Source organism: Hyla sarda, chromosome 1 (assembly GCF_029499605.1).
Source record: "Hyla sarda isolate aHylSar1 chromosome 1, aHylSar1.hap1, whole genome shotgun sequence".
Taxonomy (NCBI): domain Eukaryota; kingdom Metazoa; phylum Chordata; class Amphibia; order Anura; family Hylidae; genus Hyla; species Hyla sarda.
This window is the reverse complement of record NC_079189.1, coordinates 249,146,661-249,171,070: the sequence shown is the minus strand read 5'-3', so window position 1 is coordinate 249,171,070 and position 24,410 is coordinate 249,146,661. Positions and strand designations below refer to the sequence as shown.

General features: G+C 42.4%; 1 protein-coding gene across 1 annotated transcript in view; it reads left to right on the top strand.

The window, feature by feature from the left end:
- Positions 1–24,410, top strand: part of LOC130305051 (beta-1,4-galactosyltransferase 1-like) — a 193,409-nt gene that overhangs the window by 156,190 nt on the left and 12,809 nt on the right. The gene's annotated exons all lie outside the window — the stretch shown is intronic.

Sequence of the window (24,410 nt, the reverse complement as noted above, 5' to 3'; positions counted from 1 at the left end):
GAGAGAGGATATGATTGGCTAAGGCTGCACCCACCCCAGCTGAAATATTAATCTCCATACACTGTGCTGAACTGAGGTCGCACCTACATTACCTGACTTTTGTCTCTGCCAGGCTGCTGCAGGAGACAATCTGCTAGCAGGACTGCAGGCAGGACCAGAAGGAGGACCTCTTTTGGCCAAATTTTAATGGGGTAATTTAACACAAATTTCTATTAAGAAGTATATTAGAAAAGTAATTTAAATAGGCCAATCTATAACATTAATTTCTATTACTTATGAAAGGTATGATTTAAAGATAAAAGAAATGCATGTGCCTATCTGACTAAAGAGATCTAAAGAATTTAATCAAGCTATGCTCAAACTTAAAAATCGAATCAGATACATACTGGGCCACCATAAGGCATTTCTGGGCCTTATAAATCAAAGAAGTCTAGGACCCTCAATACTGGTGGGACTACATTGAAAAGTGGTGGGAGGCTGCACGGTGAGAAGCAAACTGAAAATAGCTTCATGAAAGGGCAGGACAAAAAGTGCTGGCTGCTCCTTCAGGCTACTGTATGCTCTAAAAGCTTCAACCCCTGTGGCATACCTTTATAATCTCTCCTCACATGCATTAACTAAGACCCCAGCATTTAATCAGACCCCAGACCAGCCACCTTAATAAATACTAACCCTAAATAAATTACACCCATATGTACTTACTACTCAAGAGTCCTGCCTCAAGCTTTACAAAATCTGTAATCTTTTTGCTTTCAATGTTTTTTTTTTTTTTATTATTTTCTATGGCATAGCATTGAACAGTGTATTCAATTTGATTTAACCCCTTCCCTAATTAAAGTTTGAATCACCCCCTTTTTCCTTTAAAAAAAAAATATGTAAACAAAAATAAACATAAACATGTGTAGTATCGCCGCGTGCATAAATGGCCAAACTATAAAAATGTACTTTAACCACATGGCGTATATGTAAAAAATAAATAAATAACAAAGTCCAGAATTGCGTATTTTTGGCTTATTTTGTATATCAAAGTGATCAAAAAGTCACATCTGTCTTGATGTGGACAGAGGTGTCAGCAGAGAGCACTGTGGTAAGACAGAAAAGAAATTCAAAAAGAAGAGAACTTCCTATGTAGGATACAGCAGCTGATAAGTCCTGGAAGAAATAAGGGGAAGATGTAGCAAATCCCGTCCAGAGGGAAAGTTGTCCAGTTGCCTATAGCGGCCAATCAGATGACTTCTTATTTCACAGGCTTCTATAAAAATGAAAGAAGCGAGCTGATTGGTTGCTATGAGCAAACTCTTCCTCTGAAGATTTTTAAATAGAAGTAATTTACAAATCTGTTTAACTTTCTGGCACCAACTGATTTAAAAAAATAATTGTTTTCCACCGGAGTACCCCTTTTGAATTTCTGACACCAGATGATGTGAAAAAAAAATTTCACCTCCAGAGTACCCCTTTAAGAGTATGTTCACATGACGTTAAATGTGCTGAATGTCCGCCTAAGTGGACATTCCGCAAATTTGATTTCCTGGTTGACGCTAGGACCGCTTGGAAATGCGCTGTCTCATAGATGGCAATACATTTCTGAGCAAAGTCCGCAGAAAGAATAGATATGTGTATTCTTTTTGCGAACGCCGGAGTCTGACTTTTCCATCATGTGCACAGTGCAGTTCTGGACGATACTCAGGTTACTCATCCTGCTCATTTACCGCTGATTCATTCCTGTGTTCATCCGGGAGCGCTGCCCTCGGCAATGGCAGAGATGCCGCCTTGTTTCAGCCTGGCGTGCGCTCACAGGGCTTCACTGAGTACAGAAAATGACAATCACTACAATGTAAAGTAGTGAGTGCACAGCCTGTATAAAACTAGATTTTTGGGGGGCGTTTTTATAAAAACTGCCATTACAGTTTTTGAGCCAAAGTCAGAAGTGGATCCAGGAGGAAGGAGGAGAAGTGTAAGTCCTTCCTTTATATTTCCCATTCATTTGAATACACTTCTGGCTTTGGCTCAAAAACTGCAGTGGCAGTTCTATAAAAAATGCTAGAAAAACCTATGTGGAAACCTAGCCTTAAAAGGTTTAATGTTTCGGTTCCCCCCTAATAACTCAACATACAGCCATTAATGTCAAAACCCTGGCAACAAAAGTAAGTATGGCTGTGTCTTGGGCTTTTTTTGTGTGTGAGCCCAGCAGCATTTTAGTATTATACATGACAGTATTTCCATTGAAAAGTGTTATTAATCCGCTAGAAGGCAAGCGACAATTCAAACAAATACCAATATTTTGTAAATGTATTCTTTTAATTTTTTAAGTAATGAAAAATGTACAGTAGAATATCAGTTTATAAATTCATTTTTATATAGGTTCCACTTATGGGAACATCAGTTTCCTACGTCAGCAAAGCGAGTACAGAGATATAAATATGATGAAGGGACATTGAAAGTTTATACATCTTTTACTTCAGAGAACAAATGGAATGGAGCAATCTGTATCAGCAGTGGCTTAATTCCTTTTGCTTTTTTTTGTAAGAAAGCAAGTATTATGCTGGCATTTCTTATAGTGTAGTTTCCTCCTCTTTTGGATTATTGTAACAGTTAATAAAAGAGTGGCTGTGAAAAAAAGAAGAATCTGAAAAAGATGTAGAAATGTGCAGAATGAGCATGAGTTGCCCGTCTTTGCTCTTTGCACGTCATTTTGCAGTAACTTCCAACTTGGTCCAGTGGAAAGCCATTGGCAGTGATTACTGTATATTATCCCTGACATCTTAGCTTTCATGTCGTTATAGCGGAGTTGTTGAATCCATGTTGCGACTTTGTTTTATCAGTTAGTTTGAAAGCATAGTATCCCTTCAAGTTGATGTTGTCATGTAAGTAGGCTTGTAACAACTGCTGGATATATTTCTGTAGATAATATTTTCTAAGTTAATTCCTTTCTACTGCCTTGTCATCTACTCCATTTGCTGTTATAAAAATAGCAATGTTTCCACAGTTCTTCCTTATCCAGTTAAGAAGTCATCTAATCCCATGCGACACGACTGCAAGCCCAATGAATGATGTTAGACGTGTTGCATCTGACAGAAAGTCTTGATCTTATTCAATAACTCAAAAAACTAAGAAAAGAAAAAAAACTAAGTTTGGTCGATTCGAATCAAATCTGCTATCATTCTTTGTCTCATGAATTACCAGTCTAGTGGTGAAATTATTAAAGGCAAAAAAGTCTACTGTACCTTTCACCATTTTCTTCTCCTCCTCTGTGAAATAGGGTAAGAAAGATTTTGTAATTCCCTTTTGGTTTTTGATGATGATGTATGAGTGCAGGATAGTCTCCTGAACCAATGTAAAACTGTCATGACAGGGGTGGACAGAGAGAGTGAGCCCTAAGCTGTCCCTAGAAACAGTCTCCCTGCCTACTTGCGTCCATCGACGCAAAACGGCAGATCGACAACCTGGAGCTGGTCCCTCCCTGGGCTAAAGTGCATTGGGCATGAGGTACACAAATAATACTGCACATAGTCAGGGACAGGTAAGAAACATAATGAGAAAACAACCAGATAAACCATACTTGATATAAATATACAAACAGGGCAGGATATAGCGTACTAACAACATACAGTTCAGAAAACGGAATCAAGATAAACGGCAGATATGGAATAAGTATACAGTAGAAACCAGGAGATGCAGGGGATGAAGATGAACTGAATGTAAAACACTAAACAGGACGGGAAACATAGAACACTGTTCACACTGGACATTGAACATGGAACGAACTAGACTCCCCACTCCAAACATGGAGGGACATTAATACAAATGCGAAATAGACTTCTAGTCAGTGTGCACACTCTACCGTGTGATCAGGATACTGGCCTAGAACTAAACAGAAATATAATACACGGAACACTAGACTGAGAGCCAGATGAGTCTGAACAGACTTAACAAAAGCCAAACTCCAAAACATGGAGGAATACAGGTCAGGATACCAAACAGTAATAATACAAAACCAAACTCCATAACAGGGAGGAATACAGGTCAGGACTCCAAACAGTAATAATAAAAAACCAAACTCCATAACATGGAGGAATACGGGTCAGGACTCTAAACAGGAATACTAAATACAGAGCACCGGTACAAGCAAGACTCGAAGCGTGAACAAAGACTAAGATATAACAAGGTACTAAAAGCCGACAGGTGTACATAAAACCAAGCAGACTGAAATCAATATCAAAAACAGGAATCAACCATGGTTAAAACTCATGGCTAATACCATTAACTATTCCCTAGCCAGGGAGAATAGCACAGAAAACAGATAATACATAAAAACAAAGTCAGAACAGGGCCTAAAACTGAAAAATGCAAAAACAGACATTACACAAACTTCAGGAATCTTTCCGCAGCTTCAGTGTGAAAGTCTAGGAAGGGATTTGCAGGCTTAGCCTAATAAGTATGTAAAGGCAAGGATATCTGACCTTGTTGATGTGGTCTATAGATCTTGTCATACAAATGCTATGCCATAGAATTATTTATGATTTCATTGCGCACTGCTTGGTAGGTGTTGTTACAGCTGTTATGGTAATATTGGCTTAAGTGGTTTGGCTTGTTAATGGTGATCCACTGTGTTACCAGATCACCAAATTCATCAAAGCACAGCTTAGAGTAGTGTCTGAAAGCCTGAGTAATGGTTCTGTTTAACCAGCCTCCCTTTCCTAAGAATGGTCCGGGAAGACTTGAGCATGTTGTAGAGGCATGTCAAAAGTTTTGATCATTTGGGGTCTGAGTGTTCAGTCCCCGAGCAATTGCAAAAATGAGCCTAGAAGAACGTGCTAACTGAGACAGACTTACAATGTAAGCCTTTAGGCTTGCCTCGCTCAGTGCATTCTTACCTCCCTGATCATTCTATTGATCGGATGGGGTTTGAATACTCAGGTCCAGACAAATCAAAACTTTTAATTTGTCTCTAAGACATGAGAAAACTTTTAAAGTGACAGGTACACTTTAAATATCTTTATGTACATATGGGTATGCAGTGGTGTCTCTTTGCTATTGCAGCATTATGCAGTGAGTGGTCTCTCTCTGCTATTCCAGCACTCTGCAGTGATGGATGTCTCTCTGCTATTACAGTATTATGCAATGAGGGGTGTCTCTGTGCTACACCAGCCTTATGCAGTTTGGGGTTCTCCATTCCTACTATGTAGTATTATATGAGATCTATGTGATCCTTATGTTTTATCAGTTATTTATTACCTATATAACAAATAAAATTATTTTGCAGCACAAACAGATTAGCATTTAAAGGCCTTTGCTATGTAGGTAACCAAGGAGTTGAAGATTCCACAAGATCAGATTGGCCAAGAATTCTATACAAGAGTCTTTCTAGTGCTTAACAAGGAGGATCCTGGCGCCTCATCATGGATTTTCACTTTTTGAACAAAATTTGGTTCAGAGTGGAAACCATATAGTTACTTTTGTCTGTTCTGCAGCATAGAGAGATCATGGTGTCACTCAACCTTTTTAGATGCTTATTTACATATTCCTATCACAGAAGAAAAAAAGAATGTACCTTTGACTTTTGACTTTTGACTTTGGCTATTTATCATGAAGGTATCATTCACCATCACCAGCTCAGAGCCTTGTCATTTAGCCTTTCTTCTACTCCTTATGTCTTCAAAAGGGTAATCGCTGTTGCAGAACCAGCCGATCACCTTCAAGAGATCCAGGTGATACACATCCATTGGTTTCTAATGGCTCAGTCTCCTCTGATTCAGCTTGACAATCTTCAAAAAACCCTTTGGCCATGTTCAAATGGTGGAATTTATGAGTGGAATTCTGCTGGAATATTCTGCCAGATATCTGCTGCCAGAGAGTCCTACTGATTCCAATGGTATTCTGCTGCACTGTGCACTCAACAGAATTTCCACAGCAGATGTTTCTGTCACGGAAATCCAGATTTCTGCGTTGCCGTCTATGGAGATGACACATTTCCAAACGGTCCAAGTGCATCCATATCAAGTAAATAAGCGGAAAGTCTGCCTTTATTTTCTGAACAAGTTCCTCTAAAGAAGGCGCTGGTACCCGAATATGGAGGTATACTTCTTTATTAGCTACGCGTTTTGATCCCGAACCGGGATCTTCATCAGGCCATCTTCGGGTACCAGCGCCTTCTTTAGAGGAACTTGTTCACATATCTCTTTCCATTGCAATCCACCGGACTGACTGACGTCACACAGGGAAGTTCCTCGTGGCAGCGGTTCCATCTGATTTTCTGCATCCAGGCGCTACTGTAGGTGTTGTGCTCTGAGCGCAACACCTAGGGGTAAAAACCCATCTTTGCGTTATTTCTTTCATTTATGATAAACGGTCCTCACTAGGGGCGCACCTCTTGTTGTTTTTTCTCGTTGATATACTAATGCCTTTATTTTCTGGCAGACATTCCACACATTTTTGGCTGTGTGAACATTGCCTTTCTCTTCTCCAGAAGCTTGGTTTCATTGTAATTATGAAGAAATCATATTTTCATCAGGCGGAACATGAAGGTCCTTGGTCTCTTAACAGAATCTATAGAGGCAGTTCCCTGGGCAAAGGAACATGTTCTAGCTCTTCAGGCCAAACTACAACCCACACAGCCTTCTGCCACCACAAGAAGAGCTCTTTGGTTGTGGTTTTCAAGAAAAGAGAATATCGATTGGCAAGTACTTTCAAACTGTGGAGCAAGAAGTTGTTACAACAGAAACATCAGGTTCAGTGTTCAATCCGACTACCAAGTGTCTGTATATTACCTCAACAAGAAAGGGGGCACAAGAAGTCTGCCAATACTAAAAGTATGCATGAGGATCATGAAACGGGCAGAATTAAATCTGGTATAGCTAAGAGCTCTGCATATAAGAAGTTCAGTAAAAATTCAGGTGGATCTTCTCATGAACAATTTCATCCCTGGAAAATGGTCCTGAAACACAAGTATTTTAGTATCCTGACTAACAGATGGGGTATTCCTTGTATTGATCTAAAGGCAACCAAGCTAAAATCTTTTTGTTTTTTCCTAATCAAATCAGATGGGATCAGATCACACAACGAAGATCGACGCCTTCAGCTAGATGGATCTGTTTATACCTTCTTGTATATATTTTCTCCTAAAATCTGACCAAAAAATGAGCAAAACAGCCACCAAGAATTCTCCTGGCTCCAAACTGGCCTCATATATCCTGGTTTTTCAGCATACATTGATGGCCGTAAATGTTGGCACCCCTGAAATCTCTCAAGAAAATAAAGTATTTTTCACAGAAAAGGATTGCAGTAACACATGTTTTGCTATACACATGTTTGTTCCCTTTGTGTGTATTAGAACTAAACCAAAAAAGGGAGGAAAAAAGCAAATTGGACATAATGTCACACCAAACTCCAAAAATGGTCTGGACAAAATTATTGGCACCCTTAACTTAATATTTGGTGGCACACCCTATAACCATCAATAAGCTTCTTATACCTCTCAGCCGGAATGTTGGCCCACCCTTCCTTTGCAAACTGGGCTGTACAGTGCGACACAAAATTAATTGGTAATCCTCAGATTTCATGATGCCTTGCACACATTCAAGGCACCCAGTGCCAGAGGAAGCAAAACAACCCCAAAACATAATGGAACCTCCACCATATTTCACTGTAGGTACTGTGTTTTTTTCTTTGTAGGCCTCATTTCATTTTCGGTAAACAGAATGATCTGCTTTACCAAAAAGCTCTATCTTTGTCTCATCTGTCCACGAGATGTTTTCCCAGAAGGATTTTGGTTACTCAAGTTCATTTTGGCAAAATGTTGTCTTGCTTTTTTATGTCTCTGTGTCAGCAGTGGGGTCCTCCTGGGTCTCCTGCCATAGCATTTCATTTCATTTAAATGTCAACGGACACTGACACTGATGCTCCCTGAGCCTGCAAGACAGCTTGAATATCTTTGGAACTTGTTTGGGGCTGCTTATCTACCATCACAACTATCCTGCGTTGACACCTTTCATCAATTTTTCTCTTCTGTCCACACCCAGGGAGATTAGCTACAGTGCCATGGGTGGCAAACTTCTTCATAATGTTGTGCACTGTGGACAAAGGCAAATCTAGATCTCTGGAGATGGACTTGAGATTGTTGATATTTTTCCACAATTTTGGTTCTCAAGTCCTCAGACATTTCTCTTTTCCTCTTTCTGTTGTCCATGCTTTGTGTGGCACACACAGACACACAATGCGAAGACTAAGTGAACTTCTCTCCTTTTTATTAACTTTCAGGTGTGATTTTAATATTGCCCACACCTGTTACCTGCCCCAGGTGAATTTAAAGGAGCATCACATGCTTGGAAAAAGATCTTATTTTTCCACAAATTTGAAAGGGTACCAATAATTTTGTCCTGTCCATTTTTGGAGTTTAGTTTGACATTATGTCTAATTTGCTTTTTTTACTCCCTTTTTTGGTTTAGTTCCAATACACACAAAGGGATTAAACATCTGTAAAGCAAAACATGTGTTACTGCAATCCTTTTCTGTGAGAAATACATTTGCTAGAAAAAATTCAGGGGTGGCAACATTTACGGCCATGACTGTAATTACTCACTCGAGAAGAATGTACATCAGGCTTCCCCTTCACAGTATCCTCCTTCTACAGAAAGGAATTTACCATGAACCTCTGAATAGACTCCACTTGACTGCCTGGCAACAGAGAATCTGATAGACTGAGAGGAGGAGGAATGGCAGAAGTAATTGAAATAATCCTGGCTGCAAGAAAAGTGTTTTCTTCCTACCGTGTTTTACATGAGGATTTTAAAAGGTCACATGACAGCCAAATATTTATTTATAGGAGGTAGAAGTTGATAATCACCCTCTCATTTGCAGATTCTTTAAAACCATAAAGAACCCTAAGATCTACTCTGTGCTGTCCAGTAGCTACCTGAGACATTGAGTTGGTTCTTAAAAGTCTCTCATATTTTCTCCATTGTAGTCAAGTTGATGTCAAGTGGTTGTCTTTCAAAGGGCTCTTCCTGTTTCTGTAAGCTCCATTTCCAAAGCTAGTGCATAAAGTTGTTCTTTAAAGGGGTACTCCTGTGGAAAACATTTTCTTTTAAATAAACTGGTGACAAAAAGTTAAACAGATTTGTAAATTACTTCTATTAAAAAATCGTTACCCTTTCAGTACTTTTTAGCAGCTGTATGCTACAGAGGAAATTGTTTTCTTTTTGAATTTCTTTTTTGTCTTGTTCACAGTGCTCTCTGCTGACACCTGATGCCCATATCAAAAAGAAAACAATTTCCTCTGTAGCATACAGGTGCTAAAAAGTACTGGAAGGGTAAAGATTTTTAATAGAAATAATTTACAAATCTGTTTAACTTTCTGGCACCAGTTGATTTAAAAAAATATAAAAATGTTTTCCACCGGAGTACCCCTTTAAGGGCTATGCATTCTTTTATATCTAAGGTTGAGTACAATGTTAATAGAAAAGCTTCTCTTCCTATATGTTTCCCTTAGCCAGCTGATGAAGTCCAGCAACAACTTCATATGTTAATGGGGTACTCCGCTGAAAATTAAAAAACATTTTTTTTTAATCAACTGGTGTCAGAAAGTTAAACAGATTTGTAACTTACTTCCATATAAAATCTTAATCCTTCCAGAACTTATCAGCTGCTGTATGCTCCACAGGAAGTTCTTTTCTTTTTGAATTTCCTTTCAGTGTGACCACAGTGCTCTCTGCTGACACCTCTGTCCATGTCAGGAACTGTCCAGAGCAGAAGAGGTTTGCTATGGGGATTTTTTCCTGCTCTGGACAGTTCCTGACATGGACAGAGGTGTTGGTAGAGAGCACTGTGGTCAGACAGAAAGGAAATTCAAAAAGAAAAGAACTTCCGCTGGAGCATATAACAGCTGATAAGTCCTGGAAGGATTACGATTACAATATACAAACCTGTTTAACTTTCTGGCATCAGTTGATTAAAAAAAAATGTTTTCCAGCGGAGTACCCCTTTAAGTAGAGCAGTGAAAATCTACCCCTGCAGGACAAATTTTTGAGAATTTGTTTCTTCAGTTTCAGAAGCAAGGAGGGGGTCAAAACATTGTAAAATACTCTCACCAGGTGGATGAAGTTATTTTGAAGCATATAACATGAAAGAGAAAATAACACATTTTTCCATTTTATAAAATCTAAGGCTACCACCTGGGCAGATAGAGCACACAAGTGCCCATTCAAGACCACAGCAATGCTGCATCATGGTCCGAGCCTTCTACATTGTCAAAGAACTACAGGCTAGATACTGAGATTTCCAGGGGTTCAGCCTTTGGCATAGAAGTACAAAGTGCTGTTCTAAAAAAATGATTTTTTTCCTTCCTTGTTATGTTTGGATAGCCAAATTCAATCGGTACTGCCTGATGACAATGAAGAAAGTGAAAATTAGTAATTTTTTCTTCAAGTCTGAAGACAGCACAAGAAGCTCACCCAATAAAATTATTTGCATTAATTTGATCTATTTCATTACATGTCGTAATGCCTGCTAATTGTCTGACTATTATCTGGACTAGGGGAGGATATACAGGGTGGGCCATCTATATGGATACACCTTAATAAAATGGGAATGGTTGATGATATTAACTTCCTGTTTGTGGCACATTAGTATATGTGAGGGGGGAAACTTTTCAAGATGGGTGGTGACCATGGCAGCCATTTTGAAGTCGGCCATTTTGAATCCAACTTTTGTTTTTTCAATAGGAAGAGGGTCATGTGACACATGAAACTTATTGGGAATTTCACAAGAAAAACAATGATGTGCTTGGTTTTAACGTAACTTTATTCTTTCATGAGTTATTTACAAGTTTCTGACCACTTATAAAATGTGTTCAATGTGCTGCCCATTGTGTTGGATTGTCAATGCAACCCTCTTCTCCCACTCTTCACACACTGATAGCAACACCGCAGGAGAAATGATAGCACAGGCTTCCAGTATCCGTAGTTTCAGGTGCTGCAGAATGGGCAAACCCAAAATTGGAACAGGACCCTCAGTTTACGCAGAAGATTTTGTTCAGTGATGAGGCAAACTTTTATGTGAATGGTGAAGTTAACAAACAAAACCACCATTATTGGTCTGACACTAACCCACATTGGATAGATCCCTCCAAGTCTGTTGGAACACAAAAATTGATGGTATGGTGTGGTATATGGGGTACAAAGATAGTGGGGCCATTCTTCATCAATGGAAACCTCAAGGCCACTGGATATGTGAAATTGCTACATGATGATGTGTTTCCCTCTTTATGCACTGACGCTGGCACGTTCCCTGAGTTTTTCCAGCATGATGGTGCACCACCACATTATGGGTGTCAGGTCCGAGAATTCCTAGATGAACAGTTTCCTGGAAAGTGGATTGGTCATTGTGGGCCAGTTGAATGGCCCCCAAGGTCTCCCGATCTGACCCCCTCAGACTTTTATCTTTGGGGTCATCTGAAGGCAATCGTCTATGCTGTGAAGATACGAGATGTGCAGCACCTGAAACTACGGATACTGGAAGCCTGTGCTAGCATTTCCCCTGCGGTGTTGCTATCAGTGTGTGAAGAGTGGGAGAAGAGGGTTGCATTGACAATCCAACACAATGGGCAGCACATTGAACACATTTCATAAGTGGACAGAAACTTGTAAATTACTCATGAAAGAATAAAGTTATGTTAAAACCAAGCACATCATTATTTGTCTTGTAAAAATTCCCAATAAGTTTGATGTGTCACATGACCCTCTTCATATTGAAAAAACAAAAGTTGGATTCAAAAAGGCCAACTTCAAAATGGCCACCATGGTCACCACCCATCTTGAAAAGTTTCCCCCTTACATATACTAATGTGCCACAAACAGGAAGTTAATATCACCAACCATTCCCATTTTATTAAGGTGTATCCATATGAATGGCCCACCCTGTACAGTACAGACCAAAAGTTTGGACACACCTTTTCATTCAAAGAGTTTTCTTTATTTTCATGACTATGAAAATTGTAGATTCACACTGAAGGCATCAAAACTATGAATTAACACATGTAGAAATATAGACATAACAAAAAATTGTGAAAACTGAAAATATGTCATATTCTAGATTCTTCAAAGTAGCCACCTTTTTTTGATTACTGCTTTGCACACTCTTGGCATTCTCTTGATGAGCTTCAAGAGGTATTCACCTGAAATGGTCTTCCAACAGTCTTGAAGGAGTTCCCAGAGATGCTTAGCACTTGTTGACCCTTTTGCCTTCATTGGGTTCAGGTCCGGTGACTGTGGAGGCTAGGTCTTCTGGCGCAGCACCCCATCACTCTCCTTCTTGGTCAAATAGCCCTTACACAGCCTGGAGGTGTGTTTGGGGTCATTGTCCTGTTGAAAAATAAATGATGGCCCAGCTAAACGCACACCGGATGGAATAGCATGCCGCTGCAAGATGCTGTGGTAGCCATGCTGGTTCAGTATGCCTTCAATTTTGAATAAATCCCCAACAATGTCACCAGCAAAGCACCCCCACACCATCACACTTCCTCCATGCTTCACAGTGGGAACCAGGCATGTAGAGTCCATCCGTTCACCTTTTCTGCGTTGCACAATGACATGTGGTTGGAACCTAAGATCTCAAATTTGGACTCATCAGACCAAAGCACAGATTTCCACTGGTCTAATGTCCATTCCTTGTGTTCTTTAGCCCAAACAAGTCTCTTCTGACTTGTTGCCTGTCCTTAGCAGTGGTTTCCTAGCAGATATTCTACCATGAAGGCCTGATTCACACAGTCTCCCCTTAACAGTTGTTCTAGAGATGTGTCTGCTGCTAGAACTCTGTGTGGCATTGACCTGGTCTCTAATCTGAGCTGTTGTTAACTAGTGATGAGCGGCATAGGCCATATTCAAATTCGCAATATTTTACGAATATATACGCGAATATTTGTCATATATTTTGCTAAATTTGCATATTCGTTATATTCGCAAAAATCTGTGTGTGCGAAAATTCGCGTATGCGAATATTCGCGTATGTGAAAATATTATTCACATATGCGAAAATATATCATTATTCATATGCGCGAATATATTTTCTTTATAGTCTAAACATATATTCGCGCATGAGAAAAACTTGCAAAACTACAACTCCCAGCATGCCCAGACAGCAAACAGCAAAAATGTAATCTTTCATTTGCACAGCCGACTGTTCCACAGATCTGTCAAACGCCAGTGGGGTGTAAATGCTCACTGCACCCCTTATTACATTATGTGAGGGGTGTAGTTTTCATAATGGGGTCACATGTGGGGGGGGGTCCACTGTTCTGGCACCACGGGGGGGGGGGGGGGGGTCTTTGTAAACGCACAAGGCCCCCCGACTTCCATTCCAAACAAATTCTCTCTTCAAAAGCTCAATGGCGCTCCTCCTCTCCTGAGCCCTGTAGTGCGCCAGCAGAGCATTTTACATCCACATATCGGGTATTTCCATACTCAGAAAAAATGGGGTTACAGATTTTGGGAGTCTTTTTCTCCTATTACCCCTTGTGAAAATGAAAAGTATGGGGCAACACCAGCATGTTAGTGTAAATTTTTTTATTTTTTTACACTAACATGCTGGTGTAGACCCCAATTTTTCCTTTTCATAAGGGGTAAAAGCAGAAAAATCCCCCTAAAATTTGTAATGCAATTTTCCCTGAGTACGGAAATACCCCATATGTGGTCCTAAACTGTTGTCTTGAAATACAACAGGGGTCTGAAGTGAGAGAGTGCCATGTGCATTCGAGGCCTAAATTAGGAATTTACCAAAGGGGCGGACCCCGATACAAGGATGGCTCTTGTCTCCACCAAAACCCTGGCAGTGTTTCCCAAACAGAGTGCCTCCAGCTGTTGCAAAACTCCAAGCCTGCCAGGACAGTCAATGGCTGTCCGGCAATACTGGGAGTTGCTGTTTAGCAACAGCTGGAGGCTCCGTTTCTGTTTTGTTTCAGTGTAGTGTAGTGTTTTTAGGGTACATTCACACAGGTGGGGGTTCACAGTGAGTTTTCAGCTGGGAGTTTGAGCTGCGGTAGAAGGAAACCTACACTGGCAGAAGGAAACTTACACTGGTAGAAGGAAACCCACTGTAAACCGCCCGTGTGAATGTACCCTGTACATTCACATGGGGAGGGGGGGGGCAAACCTTCAGCTGTTGCAAAACTACAACTCCAAGAATGCACAGACAGACCATACATGCAACAGCTGGAGGCACCCGGGTTGGAATCACGGAGTTAGGAAACAGACTCTAGTTCAGTGTTTCCCAACCAGTGTGCCTACTGCTGTTGCAAAACTACAACTCCCAGCATGCACTGACAGCCAAAAGGCATGCTATGAGTTGTAGTTATGACACACCAGGGGAAGAACAGTTTGGAGACCGCTAAGTATTTTGTCTCCAAACTGTGGTCCTCCAGATGTTGCAAAACTACAACTTTCAGCATGCACTGACTGCCTGGGCATGCTGGGAATTGTAGTTTTGCAATATCTGGAGGGCTACAGTTTGGAGACCACTGTATAGTCAACCACGGTTTTAGGTCCGGTTGGAAAAGCGCATACGGGGCCAAAATGAGCCAAACGGAGTGAAATTAATTACCATACGGGCACATACAGAGGTCATACGGGATTGCACGTTTTTTGTTCCCCCCAGCCAGGCCCAGATTAAGGCTGCTTGGAGGACGGAGCACTTTAGTATGATGGGGCCCCCCTTCCCTGAAAATAATCCAATACCGACACAGGCACATCCCTAAACCTCAACCACCATGTGCATGTTTTCAGTGATGACAATTAACAAGCCTTCACATGGGCACTTCAGACTATGCAGCCCATTTTTTGGTGGGTGTCCATCTGCTGGGACCCCCATCATTTACCTCAGTTCCAGTGGCTTTCCACCTACTGAAAATCTACAACTCCCATAATGTCTTGAGAGCCTCAGGCATCATAGAAGTTGTAGTTTTGCAACAGTTGGAAAGCCACAGATTGGGATACAGTTTCACTCATGATCACCTAGTCAGAAAGAATACACAATGATATAATGGCTCACAGGTGACATCTTCTCTGTTGTCTACCATTTTCTCCTTTTCCCGGGTGCCACTCTCAAGGGGGGTGCCAGGGGCGGACTGACCCGCCGCTGCTGCTGACAGCAGACAGCGGTGCCTTCTCCTGTATGCGCGATACACGCACATACAGGATAAGGCGTCCCCTCTGTGTGAGCCGCATCTGCAGCTACACAGAGGAGACGTGACCTCCGCCCCCACGCAGCACTGCATTTACCTATAGGGAAGGGGGGGAGAGGGAGGGGGGTGTGAGCCGCATCTGCAGCTACACAGAGGAGACGTGACCTCCGCCCCCACGCAGCACGCAGTACAGGCGTCGATGACGTCACTCATCGGCGCCTGTACTGTGGAGGGGAGAAGACGCGGGCCCTGCAGCTGAGGAGATCGCTGCGTGGGATATCAGGTGAGCATCCTTTTTTATTTATTTTTTTGCTCTGCGTCTACCTATGGGGAAGGGGGGGGAAAGGGAGGGGGGGTGCTCTGCATTTACCTATAGGGAAGGGGGGGGAGGGGGGGTGCTCTACATTTACCTATAGGGAGGGGGGTGCTCTGCATTTACCTATAGGGTAGGGGGGGAGAGGGAGGGGGGGTGCTCTGCATTTACCTATAGAGAAGGGGGGGAGAGGGAGGGGGGTGCTCTGCATTTATCTATAGGGAAGGGGGGGAGAGGGTGGTGATCTGCATTTACCTATAGGGAAGGGGGGAGAGGGGGGGTGCTCTGCATTTACCTATAGGGAAGGGGGGGAGAGGGGGGGTGCTCTGCATTTATCTATAGGGAAGGGGGGGGAGAGGGGGTGCTCTGCATTTACCTATAGGGAGGGGGGTGCTCTGCATTTACCTATAGGGTAGGGGGGAGAGGGAGGGGGGGGTGCTCTGCATTTACCTATAGGGTAGGGGGGGAGAGGGAGGGGGGGGTGCTCTGCATTTACCTATAGGGAAGGGGGGAGAGGGAGGGGGGTGCTCTGCATTTACCTATAGGGAAGGGGGGAGGGGGGGTGCTCTGCATTTACCTATAGGGAAGGGGGGGTACTCTGCATTTATCAATAGGGAAGGGGGGAGAGGGGGGGTGCTCTGCATTTACCTATAGGGAAGGGGGGGTGCTCTGCATTTACCTATAGGGAAGGGGGGGAGAGGGAGGGAGGGGGGGTGCTCTGCATTTACCTATAGGGAAGGGGGGGAGAGGGGGGTGCTCTGCATTTACCTATAGGGAAGGGGGGGAGAGGGGGGGTGCTCTGCATTTACCTATAGGGAAGGGGGGGTGCTCTGCATTTACCTACAGGGGAGAGGGGGGGGGGGGTGCTCTGCATGTACCTAGGGCTGGGTGGTATCACGGTATTTTTTTTAACTTACGGCGGTTCCACAGTATATAACAGAACCCCCCACCCGAAAATCATGTGACCCCCCAGCGCTGTTCTATAGGTAAATGCAGAGCACCCCCCTCCCTATAGGTAAATGCAGAGCACCCCCCAGTTGTTGCAAGTGGATATGTCTCGCCTGACCCAGGAAGAGAGGAATCGCCGTAGGGAAGAAAATCTTTGTCTCTACTGTGCCAGTACCGAACATTTCTTGGTGGACTGCCCTATCCGTCCTCCACGTCTGGGAAACGCACGCTCGCACCCAGCTCTCGTGGGTGTGGCGTCTCTTGATGCTAAGTCGGCTTCTCCACGTCTCACGGTGCCCGTACGGATTTCTCCTGCAGCCAACTCCTCCCTCTCAGCCGTGGCCTGCTTGGACTCCGGTGCAACAACTGGAGGTCCGCAGGTTGGAGACCACTGGCATACAGAGAGTTCCATCGCCGGCTGTCTGGGCATGCTGGGAGTTGTAGTTTTGCAACATCTGGAGGTCTGCAGGTTGGAGACCACTGGCGTACAGTATAGAGTTCCGGCGGCCCCCAACAAAGAGGAGGAGGGCAGTGCTTGACATATGTGAGTAGTACCCCGCTGGGCTGATGATTAATTGGGGGGAGCAGAACAGTGCTGGCGGGTAACATAGGATTAGTTCCCCGATGTGGGGACAGCGCTGTGCTAGGCTGATAATACATTCCCGAGGGGGAGGGGCCCAACCGGTATTGCGGTATGGGGGAAAATTCATATCGTGCAGCCCAAAATATTTGGTATTCGGTATGAACCGGTATACCGCCCAGCCCTAGATATACCTATGGGAAAGAGGTGGGGGGGGGGGTAGCTCTGCATATACCTATGGGAAAGAGGGGGGGGGGTGTAGCTCTGCATATACCTATGGGGAAGAGGGGGTGGGGGGTTTAGCTCTGCATATACCTATGGCAAAGAGGGGGGTGTATCTCTGCATATACCTATGGGAAAGAGGGGGGTGTAGCGTAGCTCTGCATATACCTATGGGAAAGAGAGGGGGTGTAACTCTGCATATACCTATGGGAAAGAGGGGGGGTGTAACTCTGCATATACCTATGGGAAAGAGGGGGTTACCTGGCTACCTACCTACCTGCCCTTTTACTGTGCAGGACACCAAGGAGGGCATTATTACAGTTTGTGGGCCTATAGATGGGAAGATTGTAGAGGAGGGGAGGGCACTGAAAATATGCAGCGTCTGACATGTTTTTCCTGCAGATGTTAAGAGATCTACATGGCGGTCTTATCCGGACGGAGAAGAAAAGGAAAAAGGATGCCGCTGATCAGAAAAGACGTAATTGTGAGTCCCAAAATGTAACTGTAATCACTTATATGGTATACGCATCCTGTGTGCAGCTGATATCTACCGCCATATGGTCCTGTATATAATCACTTATATTGTTTACAGATTCTTTATAGTATACTGGTCTGTATATAGTGGTTTTATTCAGTACAGTATGGCGGTATTATCCAGCTATTGTGTGGTGGTATATATTTACTTCCTGTATACCAGTATTATTGGTCATGGAAATTTACCTACGTTAAAGTGTTTCTTGCATATATAAATTTTAGTTTATTGTGTGTGGGATTTGGGTGGAATAGGAGCGTTGCAGAAGATTGACGAGCTGTTTTTGGTCAGGGGGCCCCGAGTGTTGTCAGTCCGCTCCTGGGGGGAGGGAGGGGTTGTAATTAAGGGGGGGTGCGTGTGTGTGTGTGTGTGGGGGTGCCAAACAAAGGGTCCGCCCCGGGTGCCAAATGCTCTAGGTACGCCCCTGGTCACCCCACACCCTTCAGTCACCTCAAACGCCTTAGTCCTCCTCCAGACCCCTATGTCCCCTCCTCCAAGCAGACCCCCAGTCCTACCACAGATCCCTCAGTCACCCCCAGTCCTCCTCAAGACCCCTCTTTCCCCTCCTCCTCTCAGTCCTCCTACAGATCCCTCAGTCACCCCCTAGACCCCTACATCATCACCCATCTGCCTCCAGATCCCTCTCTTCCCTCCTACTCCAACCCCTCGGTCCTCTTCCAGAGATCCTCATCACTCCACTGTCCCTTTCTCCAAACCCCTTTGTCCTTTTTATGTAGACTCTGTTCCTCACATACTGTTTCCTGAGTCCTGTCCTTGCACTATTACATCACTGTATATTATCCCTGTACTGTGACATCATTGTTTATATTAACCCTGTACAGTGACTCACAGTACAGGGTTAATATGTACATTGACTCCCTGTACACCTAATAGTCCTCCCTAATGCAGAAGGACACTTTTTATACAAATATTGTCATAGTTCCCTTGGTTCTATTGATGTTAAACACAGAACCTCATGTACAGATGACAATAAAACTATTTGCATAGGGCTCATGGCTTAATTAAATATGTGTTAAATATGCGCTAACGGTGTCAGCTACAGCACAGACATGGTAGAAATATTTATTAAAAGGCCTATAGCACAGTGTGAGCTTATGAGGCAAAACTTGGTGACAGGTTCAGATAACATACATGTACATGCATGCTTCATACACACAACACACATACTGTACACATTACATACTGTACATGAATCATACACACATACTGTACACATTATAAACTGTACATGAATCATACACACATACTGTACACATTACATACTGTACATGCATGCTTCATACACACAACACACATACTGTACACATTATAAACTGTACATCAATCATACACACACATACTGTACATTTTACATACTGTACATGCATCATACACACATACTGTACACATTACATACTGTACATGCATCATACACACATACTGTACACATTACATACTGTACATGCATCATACACACAACACACTGTACACATTACATACTGTACATGCATCATACACACAACACACTGTACACATTACATACTGTACATGCATCATATACACACAACACACTGTACACATTACATACTGTACATGCATCATACACACACAACACACTGTACACATTACATACTGTACATCTATCATACACACACAACACACTGTACACATTACATACTGTACATGCATTATATACACACACACAACACACTGTACACATTACATACTGTACATGCATCATACACACACAACACACTGTACACATTACATACTGTACATGCATTATATACACACACAACACACTGTACACATTACATACTGTACATGCATTATATACACGCACACAACACACTGTACACATTACATTCTGTACATGCATTATATACACACACAACACACTGTACGCATTACATAATGTACATGCATCATACACACAACACACTGTACACATTACATACTGTACATGCAGCATACACACACAACACACTGTACACATTACATACTGTACATGCAGCATACACACACAACACACTGTACACATTACATACTGTACATGCATCATACACACACACACACATACTGTACATATTACATATTGTACATGCATCATACACACACAACACACTGTACACATTACATACTGTACATGCATCATACACACACAACACACTGTACACATTACATACTGTACATGCATCATACACACACAACACACTGTACACATTACATACTGTACTTGCATCATACACACACTACACACCATACACATTACATACTGTAATTGCCTCATACACACACAACACACTGTACACATTACATACTGTACATGCATCATACACACACAACACACTGTACACATTACATACTGTACATGCATCATACACACACAACACACTGGTGCCCACATCGGTGCCCATTCCTCCTGAGGATGCTGGCAGTGAAACATGTAGAGGGGGCATATTCTCTGCTTTTAAGTCAGTCTCTGGTGGTGTTAACTAACACTGTGGTACTGCAGACCACTAGTGTTTATGCACAAAGGGAATAGTGACAGACACACCAGCTGAAACTGTGGTTTTGGAGTTCTAAATTCACCATAAATACATTTTATATGTGCTTAATAAAAGCTATGTTTTAGGGGTGGGAATAATAAGGGTATCAGTGGCTCAGGGTTTATCCCTGAGTCAAAAGTATTTAAAACTATAACTCCCAGTATGCCCGGACAGCCTTTGGCTGTCCGGGCATGCTGGGAGTTTTAGTTTTGCAACAACTGGAGGCGCCCTGGTTGGGAAACACTGGTATAGATACACACATGCACTTTACATATAGTCATCCACAGTAGTAACACACACACAAGCACAGTACATAGACATACACATATGTACACACATATATATATCCACACACACATGCTTATACAAATACCTATATGCAGGGACACCTACTTTAGTCAGGCCCCATGTTGTACAGCCTCTGCGGTGCTCCTAATAGCTTTGTGCTCTCTCCTCCCCCCTCCTCCTGCTCAGATGGCTGAAGGCTGAGTGAAGAGTCCGGGGCTGAGGGAAGATACCAAGTGCAGGGGGGGAGCATGATTGTGGTGAGGTGAGAAGAACTCCAAAGCTGCAAGTTAGTTTATTTAAAAAAAATGTCAGACATTCTGGGGCCCTCTTGCTTGACTGGGTGCCTGGGGCCTGTAGCACAAGCTCCAAGAGCACCATTGGTAATCCGTATGCGCTCCCGTATGGGTAAAAACTTGGTGTGAACCCACCCATAGCGAAGGGGTGAGATACTTTCCTATTGGTTGCTGGGCATGTTGCTAATCTCCGACAACTGTATTTGCATCATTCTCATTGGCCCACAAGCTAAAAAAAAAGGAGGGATCAATATTCGTGAAAATTCGCATATGCGAATATTCGCGCACCAGTCTCACACAGTAGTATTAGAGCCTTCTTTACACCACACAAGCTGGAAGCAGAGAGGGATGATCACTGTGATATGTACTGTGAAAAAAAAGCGAATATTCGTAATTGCGAATATCTATAGTGCTATATTCGCGAATGCAATATTCGCTAATAAAATTTGCATTGCGAATATTGACGGGCAACACTACTGTTAGAATAGAATGGAATAGAATAGAATGGAATAAGTTGTAATATAGACTCCATTTGTAATCCGGGTTGTGTAACCCCTGATGAACTGTAGATACATCTAACCTACGGAGAAACGCGTCAGGTTAAATAGGGTGAATAATAGGGGATTGACCCTGAGTAGAGTCTCCTTATATTGAGACCCTTGACTCTGTATTCATTTTATAATGAGTATTATAGTTTTTTTTACTGTATTCAATAAAAGTTGTTAAATTTTTGCTTACTCTTGGTTGTTTTTTTCAACACTACTGTTAACCTGCAATTTCTGAGGCTGGTGACTCGGATCAATTTATCCGCCGCAGCAGAGGTGACTCTTGGTCTTCGTTTCCTGGGGCGGTCCACATGTGAGCCAGTTTCTTTGTAGCTCTTGATGGTTTTTGTGACTGCACTTGGGGACACTTTCCACCTAGAATATGACATATTTTCAGTTGTTTCACACTTTCTTGTTATGTATATAATTCCACATGTGTTAATTCATAGTTTTGATGCCTTTAGTGTGAATTTACAATTTTCATAGTCATGAAAATAGAGAAAACTCTTTGAATGAGAAGGTGTGTCCAAACTTTTGGTCTGTACTGTATGTAAATTGGTTAGCAACTGGCTCAGTGATGGGAAGCAGAGGGTCGGGATCAATAAAATGTATTCTGGTTGGGTGACTGTTACTAGTGGGGTACCAAAGGGGTTAGTACTGGAGTGACACCCAATGCAATCATCCTTTCTATTGCCGAGATGCGGTGCAGCTCTATGTGAATAGAGCATCACTCATTCATATTTTCCGCCCAGAGTGGTGATTGACCAGATGGTGGCAGTCAATCACTGCTCTCAGCAAGAAATATGAATAAGTGATGTTCTATTCACATCACTGGCCTGTCGGAGTATAGTACAGAGATACGAGTGCAGGAGAAAGCCGATCCGTATCTATACATTATACAGGATGATCGCATCGGTTGTCAGGAGTGACATCCGCTGTGATCTGTCCTTAACTGCAGGTACTACTGCTCCCAACATGGAGCACACTCTGTGTCACTTCTGACACCTGTTGCGATCTGTCTATTAATGCAGGTACTACAGCTCCCAGCATGGAGCAGAGTGTGCTCCATGTTGGGAGCAATAGTACCTGCAGTTAAGGACAGATCACAGCGAATGTCACTCCTGACACCCAATGCGATCGTCCTGTATAATGTATAAATGCGACCGGCCGCTCTTCTTTGCTAGCACTGTAGTATGGTATGTAGTATATGCCGTATATATACCTATTAGTCATATTTCCCGCAGAGATTTGTGATTGGCTGCAACCATCTCACCAATAACAGCTCTCTGCGGGAAATATGAATCTGTGATGTGAAGAACTTCACATCACAGAACATAGTGCAGGATAGGCCGTGCCGATCGCTTCTATACATTTTATAGGAGGATTGCAGCGGGTGTCAGCAGTGACACCCGGAGTGATCTGTCTATTAGTACAGGTACTAAGAAAAAAAATGAAAAAAGTTAAAAACACACACTTTACACACTTTATTAAACACATTATTAAAATACATTACTAATAAAAAAGTTTGACAAAATACATTTAAAAAAATTAATCATGTTTACATTTAAATGGCCCCTTTCTACATTTTATTATTCTCGGCTACATTGTTAGTTTCCTGCCCGACCACATAAAATGATCCCTGTTTAAAAATTAATAAAAATTTTGTTTTAAAAAATATAAAATTTGTTAAATACAATTTTTTCCATGAATAATGTATCTTTTTTTTTTTTTTTTTAATGGTACCCTATGAATTTTTAATAAAAAAGGTATTTCCATCCCTTTTTTGGAGCGCTAAAGCAAAAAAAAAAAAAAAAAAAAAAAAGAATAAAAACCACCTACAAAAATGCCAAAATTTAAACCAACACAGCATTTTTCTTGGCGATTTTCCAAAATAAAATGCCAAAGTTGCAACAAGAGGTAGTTTTTGAAAAACTGCCAAGGAGCCAAAAATAGCTGAAAAACGCCAAAAGGATAAAAATATATATATATACATATATGCCAAACTGAAAACAAAAAAACAAAGCAAAAATAAAAAAAACGCCATGCAGCAGAATGGGCGTTTTTATTGGTGTTTTTTGCAACAAAAACAAAAAACTTAGTGGAAGGAAACCTAGCCTTAGAGCAGTGAGACTATGCAACATGATGTGGTGATGTCTGACTCAATAATTAACAAGTGCAAGTGGGGCCTGGATGTTTTTCTGGAAAAATATAACATTACAGGTTATGGATTATGCATACTAGATTTATGGGGACAGAATGTTGATCCAAGGATTTATTATGATGCCATATTGAATTCGGGAAGGAATTGGCATCGGCCTCATGTTTTTTTTGCCTTTCTCTAGATCTGATGGTACTCAACTGGCGGACCGCGGTCTGGATCCAGATCGCGGCCGCCAGTCGTCCTGGCATTCATATGTATCGGTGTCTTTAACACATCGTTACAAATGAATAGCTGAGCGCTGCCTGGGCGAGGGAACACTCTGTTCCCGGCCCGGCTAGCACTTCTCCTATGATGCAGGCGGTGCGATTAGGATAACAAAAACTGCAGAAAACCCTACAAAAGATACGCCCACACACAGCTTAGTATATGGGGAAAAAAGTTATATGGTTCAGAATATTGTATGATTCTTAGAATAGAGTTAGGGTAGGGTCACATGTAACAGAGTCGGCGCATGCGCAGTCGCTCCCCTGCTCCCTGAGCTAGGCCAAGAGCAGCCTTAATGACTGTGAGTACACTGTGCATGCACGCTGCAACTCGCAGGTCCATGTGTGTCTGCTCATAGCGGCGGATTGCCACTATGAGCAGACAGGCACAGCAGGATGCACACTGTAGGGTTGGGTCATCGGCGGATCCGCAGCATGAAATAAGCTGTGGATCCGTTACGTGTGACTCTACACTTTAACAGATTTTCCCACAAATAAAAAAGATGGCTGTCTGGCTCCAATTTTTCATGGCTGGAGAAAATGGGTT